The 9,565-nt window shown below is 42.0% G+C and overlaps 1 protein-coding gene across 1 annotated transcript in view; it reads right to left on the reverse strand.

Annotated features, from left to right (window-relative positions):
• Positions 1-9,565, reverse strand: part of Sulf1 (sulfatase 1) — a 133,544-nt gene that overhangs the window by 118,036 nt on the left and 5,943 nt on the right. The window contains exon 2 of the mRNA XM_028769232.1: positions 3,833-3,927. The gene's annotated coding sequence lies outside the window, so the exon portion shown is untranslated. The remainder of the gene's footprint in view (positions 1-3,832; positions 3,928-9,565) is intronic.

Consider the following 9,565-nt stretch of genomic DNA (forward strand, 5'->3'; position numbering starts at 1 on the left):
CTCTCTCTCTCTCTCTCTCTCTCTCTCTCTCTCTCTCTCTCTCTCTCACACACACACACACACACACACACACACACACACACAGAGATAATAAACAATTTGAAAAAATGTCTACCTTGGTGGCAAAATGGTTCACTGGAATTAAGTCTTTTGTTGCCAAGCCTGACAACCAGATTTTGCTCTCCAAGACCCACATGGTAAAAGGAGAGAACTGACTCCCACATCTGTATGTGTGTGGGTGCACACACACACACACATATGTGTGTGCATGCACACACACAAGCACACTCACATACTAAGTAAATAGAACAAAATATGTTTTTAAATTTCCATTCCAGTTAGGTATCGTTAAGACTGTGGGTGTAGTGCTTTCCAACATGCACAAAGCCCTGGGTTCAATCCTCAAAACGTTAAAACTGGGGTTAGTGGCCCTAAAATCTCAACATGTGGGCGGTAAGTCGCAAGGTCAGAAATATAAGGCTACATAGTGCGTTTGATGGGAGCCTGCACTATGAGACCCTGTCATAACAAAGGCAAGCAGCCACCAACAGTGTTACACAAGGCCTTCATTTCCTTACAGACAGCTTAGCCAGTATCACAAGCTAACCCATCTAGGTCCACCCAACCTTGTCCAACAGTGCCTTGGCAGAGCCCAGAAGGGACGATACCAGCCATTTCTAATCTGACAGGAAACAGTGCTCAATGAAAGTTAACTATCTGTTCCCACGTGGGAGTACTTTCCACGTTAATCCTAAAGTTCCCAAATGTCCTGAAACAGTTCTCAGTGTTCTTTTGTTGACTTTCATATCACAATTTTTCTGTCCTTAGAAGAAAACCCAGCTTTCTAGGGGCTGGAAAGACACATCTGTGTAGTACCACAAATACCCTTTGTTTCTTTCCGTCTCTGTTCGTGTCTCTCTCTCTCTGTTACACACACACACACACCCACCCCTACTAAGCAATTTGAAAAATAAATTTAAATGTCTTTTCAGGATGACCCAACATTTAAGGGCAGTTGCTGCTCTTGCAGAGGAACTGGATTCAATTCTCAGCATTCACATGTAGGTAACAATTGACTGCAATTCCAGTTGACATCTCTCTGTCTCTGTGGGCACCAGGCATGCAGGCAAAATACCCACATCCATAAAATAAAAATAAAACATTTTGTTTTAAAAAGTCAGTCTTCTGGCAACCCAGCTGATGAGGCTTAAGTGTTAAATGTCTTTCACAGGCCCATAGGTTTGGATACTTGGTCCAAACTACTGACATTCTCTGGGAGGCTTAGAACAGGCCCTACAGTTGATACAGGCCACTCAGGGCAGACCCTTGAAGGTGTTATCTGCTTCTAGTGCCACCCAAACACTCTTCCTGAACTTCCAAGATGTAAATGAGTTTATTCTGTGAGTTCTCATCCCACAGATAAAGCTCTGCTGCCACTGTGGCCTGCCATGGCAGGCCTGAAACTGTGAGTCACGATAACCTGCCTTCCCTTAGGTTGTTCCTGTCAAGAGTGCCACCACGGCAAGCCAAGTAACTAACAGAGCAATTCGGGAGGTGCCTGAGGTTGGCCTATAGCACCTCCTGGTTCTATTGGTTGAGTTTGGTGGTAATGAGAACTTCTAAAACTGGGGAAGCAGATTTACTTAGTGATGCTGGAGAATGAACTGAGACCTTGTTCACCCTAGGAATGTGTTCTAGCTATGCTCTCAGTCCAAGTGGCTCCTGTGTGTGTGTGTGTACACATGCGTTTGTATGTACACATGTATTTAACCTTATTAGTTGGAAGGACATGAATATGCTTCAGATGTGGGGACAACTTTGTGGACTGGCCTCTTTCATATTTACATGGTTTTGGGAATCAAACACATGCATTAGGCATCAGAGGCTAGCACTTCTACAGGCTGAAGCTCCTCCCTATTCTGAACAAGCAGCTCTTAACACTCAGCAACAGTAAGGAAAGAAACACTCTCCAGGAATGGCATGAATAGAGAAGCAAAGAAAATGGCACAGGCCACAACTGTCAGTAAAATGTTCTCAATTGTCCAGACCCGCTCTAACAGGACCTATTTCTTTCTACAAAACTCCCTGCACAGGAAGACCAGGTTTATGAATGCAGAAGTGGGTCAGGAGGGACAGCCAGTCAGACCTGATGTTTGAATTTTTCTGTCCAAAGATGGAAAAAGAAGATTGGAACCAGCTCTGCAGGGAGCCGGCAGATTGCTAAGAAATACGTGTCCTGCATGTTAAAGTTGACCAAAGGACTCGATCCAACAGTAAAGAAAACAATCTACTTCCTCATAAAAAGAATACACTGAAAACCAAAAAGGGTACGAAACTTAAAGGGGAAAATTTCTCATTACAGAGAGGAAAGTGTGAAATGAGAAGTTACTGCTTCGATAAAAGCAATAGACTTCCAGAAACGTGGACATTTCATAATAATAAGGGATGCTATGGGGTAGCTGGCTTCAGTAGTCCCTCGGGAAAGCAATGCTTAATGTTCTTATCTCCTCTGTAGTTAATTTTCAGTGGCATCATACTTGATGGCAACTTTGGTCTCAGAGAAATGCAGACACATTGGCCTTGAGATTCGTAAAGACATGGAGGAGAGAACTTTCTCGTAAGCATGAGCCTTAGGATAAAGCATGTGTTTTTCTGTTTGGAAATGATTTCCTCCCGAAGTCAGGGGCATTTGCGTTTCTTGAGATCAGGTGTTGTGGCCAGGTAGCCCTGGCCCCCCCTTGCACTCTGGATACAATGTTTCCTCATCGTCTGGATCCTGGGATTGCAGGCATGTGCCACTCTTCCCAGCTACTCCCAGTTTTAACATAAGGAAGGCTCCTTTCCAACAGCTGAGCTTTCTATTGACTCCGCTTGCAGTTGACAACTGGAGTAGCCTGACTTTCATAGTGACGTCCCAGACAGAGAAACTGGTGGCGAGTGTCTGAGATTGAATACTGAGACATTCAAGTCACACTGGGTGCCAAGAACCTTCCAACCATTCCCTTTTCACTGTCATGGATAAGAGAATGGAATACAAAAACACCCCTCAGAAGACAGACCTGAAATTCAGACAGAATGGAAGATTTTGTTTTGTTTTCTCTTCCTGCGTGAGATTCATGAACTTTCTAGTGATTAGAGGACTGTTTCCAAGACAACCTGGCTCAATGCAAGCCTTTGAAGGAAAACCAAACAAAAGATGAAGGATGCTAAAGAGGAGAAATCTGAGACAAAAAGAACTCAGCAATTTATACTGTGTAAGCTAGGGCTGGGGTTGAATTGGACATCCTAGGAACAGCTTGTTGGAGTGTAGACTCCTGGAAATCCAACTCCTCAGTGTGTTCTCGAGGCCAATGTCTAATTGCTATGGCGGCTCCCCACAGTTCTCCCTGCTCCCACACCATTCTAGTGCTACCTCTTGTAGATAAGAAAGCATGAAGGCAAGCTGTGGACAGAACATGTGACATCTGTGCACTACTGATATTGCAGTATACTGGGGTGCCTGGCTGGCCTGCCATTCATTTTCTGACTCATTCAAGGCAGAAATCTACCTAGGTTTTGAGAACCATATGAGGTTAAGTCCTGTGTCTCTTTAGAGTCCTATTTATTATGCGGTTTGTGGCATTCCTGAGAACTGATATCAAGATATGACTCTGCCACCTTCGAGGCCACTCTGACTCTCTCCACCAAGATGGGGAATGACATAAGAATGGATTGGACCACGAACTCTGATTCCCTTTAGTTCCTAAGCTTCCCCATCCACTAGCCAAAGTGTCACACAGCACCCAGGAGGTCCCTGGTTCAAGTAGTTAAGAGACAAAGCTTTGATGAGTACCTTTGAAGCTTCCCTGCAATGATTCTGCCTTGAAGAATCTTCATGTCATTTGCCAAATTCACCTTTTCCAGCTGATGGTGGCTGGCCCTCAGCACCTGTGATGGAGAGCAAAGGTGATGGTTATCAATTGTATCTTTGCCAGCAATTTCTCTCATCTCTCAGATGTCAGTCTTTCATAGCCTCCAAAGGAGAGTATCATTAGGCATAATCTTCTGACAACCACACATTAATTCTTTGAAACATACTGGGTAATTCAGCCCTATTCTAGAAGCTTCTATTTTGCCTTCTCTTTAAGGGAATGACTTCCATTAGCACCGTTTCATACTGTTCTTTGCTTGGGTTTCATACAACCAATAAAGGAGAGCTCCTTCTTTTTCTTTTTTCTTTTTTTTTTAAATATTTACAGTATGCCATTTACGTTTAAATGTTGAGGGACGTCTAATTTCAGGTTGTGGGATTTATTTTAAAGGAAAATGCGGTGAATCATAGAATCTTTCCAAAGCTGTTATTTGATGAGTAGCAAAGGGAGCCTTTACAAGAGGTTCAGCTTGTTTCCATTGTGTACTTACAACAGGTTGAAATGTGTCTACCGAAAATGTAGACACATCACCCGAGAAGCAGCACTTGCTTCCGTGTCTTTCATGAAGCACATCACATCACACATGTGCACAGTCTGCATGTACAATGTGTAAATCAGACCAGGAAATAATAGGATGCAATAGGAAAATGTCACACCATCTCATAATTTAATACGTCATGTACCTTTAAAGTCTTTCCCTTTCTCATGACAACAACAGTGTTTAAGAGAGATTTTATAGAGAGCTTGAAGTTTTCTTACCTTCCTACAGGTGAGTGCAATTGTATGTTGATCTAAACAGAGGAATCCCCAGAGGCCATGGGTGCAGATTCTTTGCTTTCACAGACCTGCAACCACTTGCTCTGGACTGGCTTTGTGGGTTCAGGTTAAGTGTGGGCAGTTCTAGGCTCCACCCTCAGAGCAGTGAGCAGCCAGTCCCTGCTGTGATGCAGGATGCTAGGTGTGGTCAGGTTGGCATCGTATAACATCAAGATAACCTGTATGTCTTCTGACACTGATCTGGTCACCCTTCTGTGGGAGGATGGTGGGATCCCAGGTGATAGTACTTACTGGCTATGTGACGTGGAGTGAGTTACTTAGCCTCTACCTCAGTATACCCTTTTGAAGAATAGGGGTTTAAAAGTGTGGGAACTCCCTGGGCCTGATGTGAGGATTACGTGAGAACACACTCTTTAAAAACTATGAAGAGTTTCTCCCACAAGCTATTATTACTTGGGTAATTTGAACAATGAATTCTAGGTTGCAAAGTGGGTTTATTTTTGTCACACTTATATACACATATCTCTTTGTCCTTGGTTGAGCAAAAACACGTGCAAGGATTTTCAAAAGCATGATCAATATAGACTTTGATTTTTTTTTATGCCTAAAGTGTCAGCTTAGCAATCTGTTACAAGCAGCTGAAAATAAAAGAATAAGACAACCTGGATCTATGCCTGCCCCATACACACACAGATCAGACACCCCCCCCCCCCCCCATGGAAGGGAGACCTGTCCATTTGCAAAATAGAGAAAGGTGATAGGTTAACCTTACCATCACAGTACTCAGTCTGTAATCTCTTCACTAGGACACGTATGGCCCAGACCCCTTTCCTGGTTTGGCAGTTCACAGCTGGTACTGTAGCCACACCCAGCACTGAATATACAATAGAAATTCACTAAAAATATATATAGTTTTGGTATGAAGAGATGGCTTAGAGGTTAGGAGTACTGCCTGTCTGTTCAGACAGCTCAGGTTCCATTTCTAGCACACATATGGCATCTCACAACCATCTGCAACTCCAATTCCAGGGCCTCTGATGGCATTTTCTGACCTTTTTGGACTCAGCATGCATGTGGTACAGACATATAGATGCAGGCAAAACACTCATACACATAAAGTAAAATAAATAATAAAATAAAAATTTTAAAGTTTGTTAATGAGTTCCCGATAAAAACAAATTTATTCCATAGTTATTAAACTAGTACCACCTGAGAAAAGTGGAATTGATATTATTGATTAGATTGGTTATTAAATCATATTGAATTAGTTATTTTAAATTTCAATGATGCTTATATGCAGTAAGTTGGTAGACTTTGCACTCTCAAATTCAATCAGCCAAGAATCAAAATGTTTGAAAAATAAATTTCCTATGTACATACCATACACAGACTGTCGTCATTTTCATTTATTCTATAACTATTAGATTCATTAAATTAGATAGTATAACAGTTATCTACATAGCATCTACATTAGATTTGTCTTACAATTAATCTACAAGTAATTTTAAGTGGCCAGAAACATATGTATACATTTGAATATTATGCATACTGTTTTATATAAGTCACTTGAGGATTCAGACTGATTTTCAGAACTAAACATCAGGTATAGATACCTAGGTACCTTAGGCTGTGTTTACCCTGTACAGCATTGCTTTGTCTCACAAGCCTAGCACCCCAACGGGGAGAAAGGGACATAGTTTAGCACCTTTGTGATTTGCTTCCCTGAGCACCGTTCTGACACTCCAGCAGTAAGGTGGAAACACAGAACCGCAGGCTGGTGATCAATGATCCCTGAGGAAATAGGGTATTATTATGTAGTTCAGGCTGGTCAGAATTCACTATGCAATCTAGGTTGAGCTCTTATCAACTGTCTTGTCTTAGGTACCTAAATGCTGAGATTATAGACATGACACCTGTACCCCAGCTTTGGTAATTTTGTCTGGTAACATAAACCAAGGTGAGGTTCCAAGACCAGTTGTCCAGGGTAAAATGTGACTAAAGATCTCCTTCACACCAGTTTCTCAGCTTGTTGTTGCCTTAGTACTTTTCTATTGCTATAAGACACCATGACCAACACAAGTCACTAGAGAAAACCTTTCATTCTCTTACAGTTTCAGAGAGTTGGAATCCATGACAACAAAGCAAAGGCATTATAGCGGCAACAGCTAAGAATTCACATCCTGTTCCACAAGAAGGGAACAGAGAGATACTAGGAAATAAGTCTTTTGAAACCACAACATTGTACCCAAGGCTGTATTAGACCTTCTCTAGTAAGGTCATTAATCCAAAACAGTTCTGGAAGACCAAGTTTTCAAACATATGAGCCTATTGGGGCTATTCATTCATTCATTCATTCGTTCGTTCGTTCATTCATTCATTCATCCATTCAAATCACCAGAGCATCTCTGTTCTTCAAGGTTTCATGTCTGCTGTTCCTGGCCTACAATGTCTTCTTTTTTCTACTTCATACTCTAGCATGCTCCACGTTCCCTTTGACCAGCACAGATTCCCTTCCGACAACCTTGATGTTCACTTGTTGCCATCAGCACACAGAACCTGAGATGCAACATAGCACTCTGTCATTGCCTTCTCTCTCCTGTCAGCTTTGAAGATTGTTCATGGAGGGCTAGGTCATAGGCTGCATCTCCACCTCACCCTCTCTTGCCGCAGTGAGGCTCCAGTAACTTCAGGGCAGTAACTGAGCAGCACCATACACTCAGGTTGTGAGGATCTGAACTGCACAGTGATCCATAGTGATTTGCCTTAGAGTTGCTCACATTTGGTTAAAAAATAACCAATTTTAATGATATTAACAAACTATAAAATTAGTGGCTGCTGGGATAGCTCAGCAATTACAGTCACTGGCTGCTTTTGCAGAGGACCTGGTTTCAAACCCTAGCACCCAAATGTGGGCTCCCAATTGTCTATAATTGCAGTGCTGGGGGAACCAGTGTTTTCTCGTGGCATTGGTCATCACTGCTCATAGATGGTGCATGAAAATACATGTAGGCAGAAACCTCAGCCACGTAAAGTAAGAGCAAACCTATTTTTGAAAAGATGTAAAATTAAGAATTAATTTTTAGTCCATTGTGAAACTAGACCAGGAAGTGGGTAGTCTCTGTGTGTGTATGTGCCCATGTTCATGAATCTGTCTCTTGTTCCTAGAATGAGGTGACAGGTAAGACATGAAAGCCTTCTGAAATCTTGGTCCTAAAGTCTGTAAGGGATGGACACATGTGCCAGTTCATTAAAAGTTGCCATCCACCGAAAAGTGCCAGACTTAACCTACTGGATCAGAAAAGTAGAACTTAGTTTTCTAGCTGTACCTGCCGAGCTTGGGTCAGCCGATTTGTGCCACTCTGTTTCTGAATGTAGTGCTTATGAGTCTCTGCTACAAAACTTAGTGACTGAATTCTGCTCTTTTCTTGCTCCAAGTCTCAGATGTTCAGAAACAGAGCATTTCTGGCTTCCCAATTTCACCAGCTCATCAGAATTTACTACAGAGAAATACCCTTAAGCCCCCAGGCTTTGGTAGAAGGTTCCTGAAATGCTGTGTTGGTGATGAATTTTTGTAAGCTGTTTTGGAGGTCGTTTTATTTGTACACTGAAAAGACACAATTAGAAATGTCTCAGTGGGGAATGGCTCCTTATGAAGGTAGATGTCCTTTTGTTGTCTCCCATTAGTGGCTTCAGTCTTGCCCCTGAAGAGCATTCTTCCCTGGATCCTTCAGCCCTGGAAACTAGTTCCAAACTACTTTCCCTAAAGGATGGCCAAAATGCCCAAAATGTCCTCAGTAGAAAATTGCCTCAAACCACACAAATTCTGGCGTGGTGAGTGGTGCGTTCATGTGAGAGAATTACTTCAGATACAATGACATGAAACCAGAAAACATGAGAACTTCAGAAGCCAAACCCAAGAGAGAGTTGGGGAGCTTCCAGCTTTCCATAGAGCCTACAACTAAGCATCCTCTGCACTCAGGCGTCTGTGTTCATCTATGCTTCTGACTGTACAGAGACAAGCACTGTGGCTCAAGGAGTTTGCATGGAGGAAACCCTTGTCTGCAGACCCAGAGAAATCATGGACTACACTAGTAGTTCAGGCCTCTTTGTGGGATGGTTGGTACCACACACTAAACTGTATTTTCTTCTTATCCTTCCTTGTGCTTTTGAAAATCTCCAACATTATCTTTATTTATTTATTTATTTTTAAATAAATTTTTATTTATATTATTTTTATTTATTATAAATAAATAAATTTATCTATTTATTATTCTTTCTTTCCTGCCTCTTCATCCCCTCCTTCTTCCCCTTTTCTTTGTTATGGGAAGAGGTAAGGCAAGGTCGTAATCTATAGTGCAGGTTTACCTGTAATTTTACCATGCAGCCCAGGATGGTCAAGAACTCACAGAAATTCCCCAGTCTCAAGTTCCCAAGTGCTGGAATTAGAGCCATAAGTCACCACATCCAACTTCCTTCTCTTGCTCATTCTCCATTCGTTTCTTACTTCTCTTCATTTTAGAAGTGTGGAAGGTTTTTATTCTATAGCCCAGGCTGTCCTGGAATTCACTACTTAACTCATGACAGTCTTCCTGCCTTTCTCTTTCCCTTCTTCCCCTCATCCTCCCAGCTCTCTTCTCTTTCCTTCATTTTTAAAAGATAAAGTCTTGGGCTGGTGAGATGGCTCAGTGGTTAAGAGCACTGACTGCTCTTCCAGAGGTCATGAGTTCAAATCCCAGCAACCACATGGTGGCTCACAACCATTTGCAATGAGATCTGATGCCCTCTTGTGGGGTGTCTGAAGACAGCTACAGTGTACTTATAATAAATAAATAAATAAAGTTAAAAAAAACAAAGCAAATAATCTTTAAAAAAAAAAA

Source organism: Grammomys surdaster, unplaced genomic scaffold, assembly GCF_004785775.1.
Source record: "Grammomys surdaster isolate TR1022 unplaced genomic scaffold, NIH_TR_1.0 64, whole genome shotgun sequence".
NCBI lineage: Eukaryota > Metazoa > Chordata > Mammalia > Rodentia > Muridae > Grammomys > Grammomys surdaster.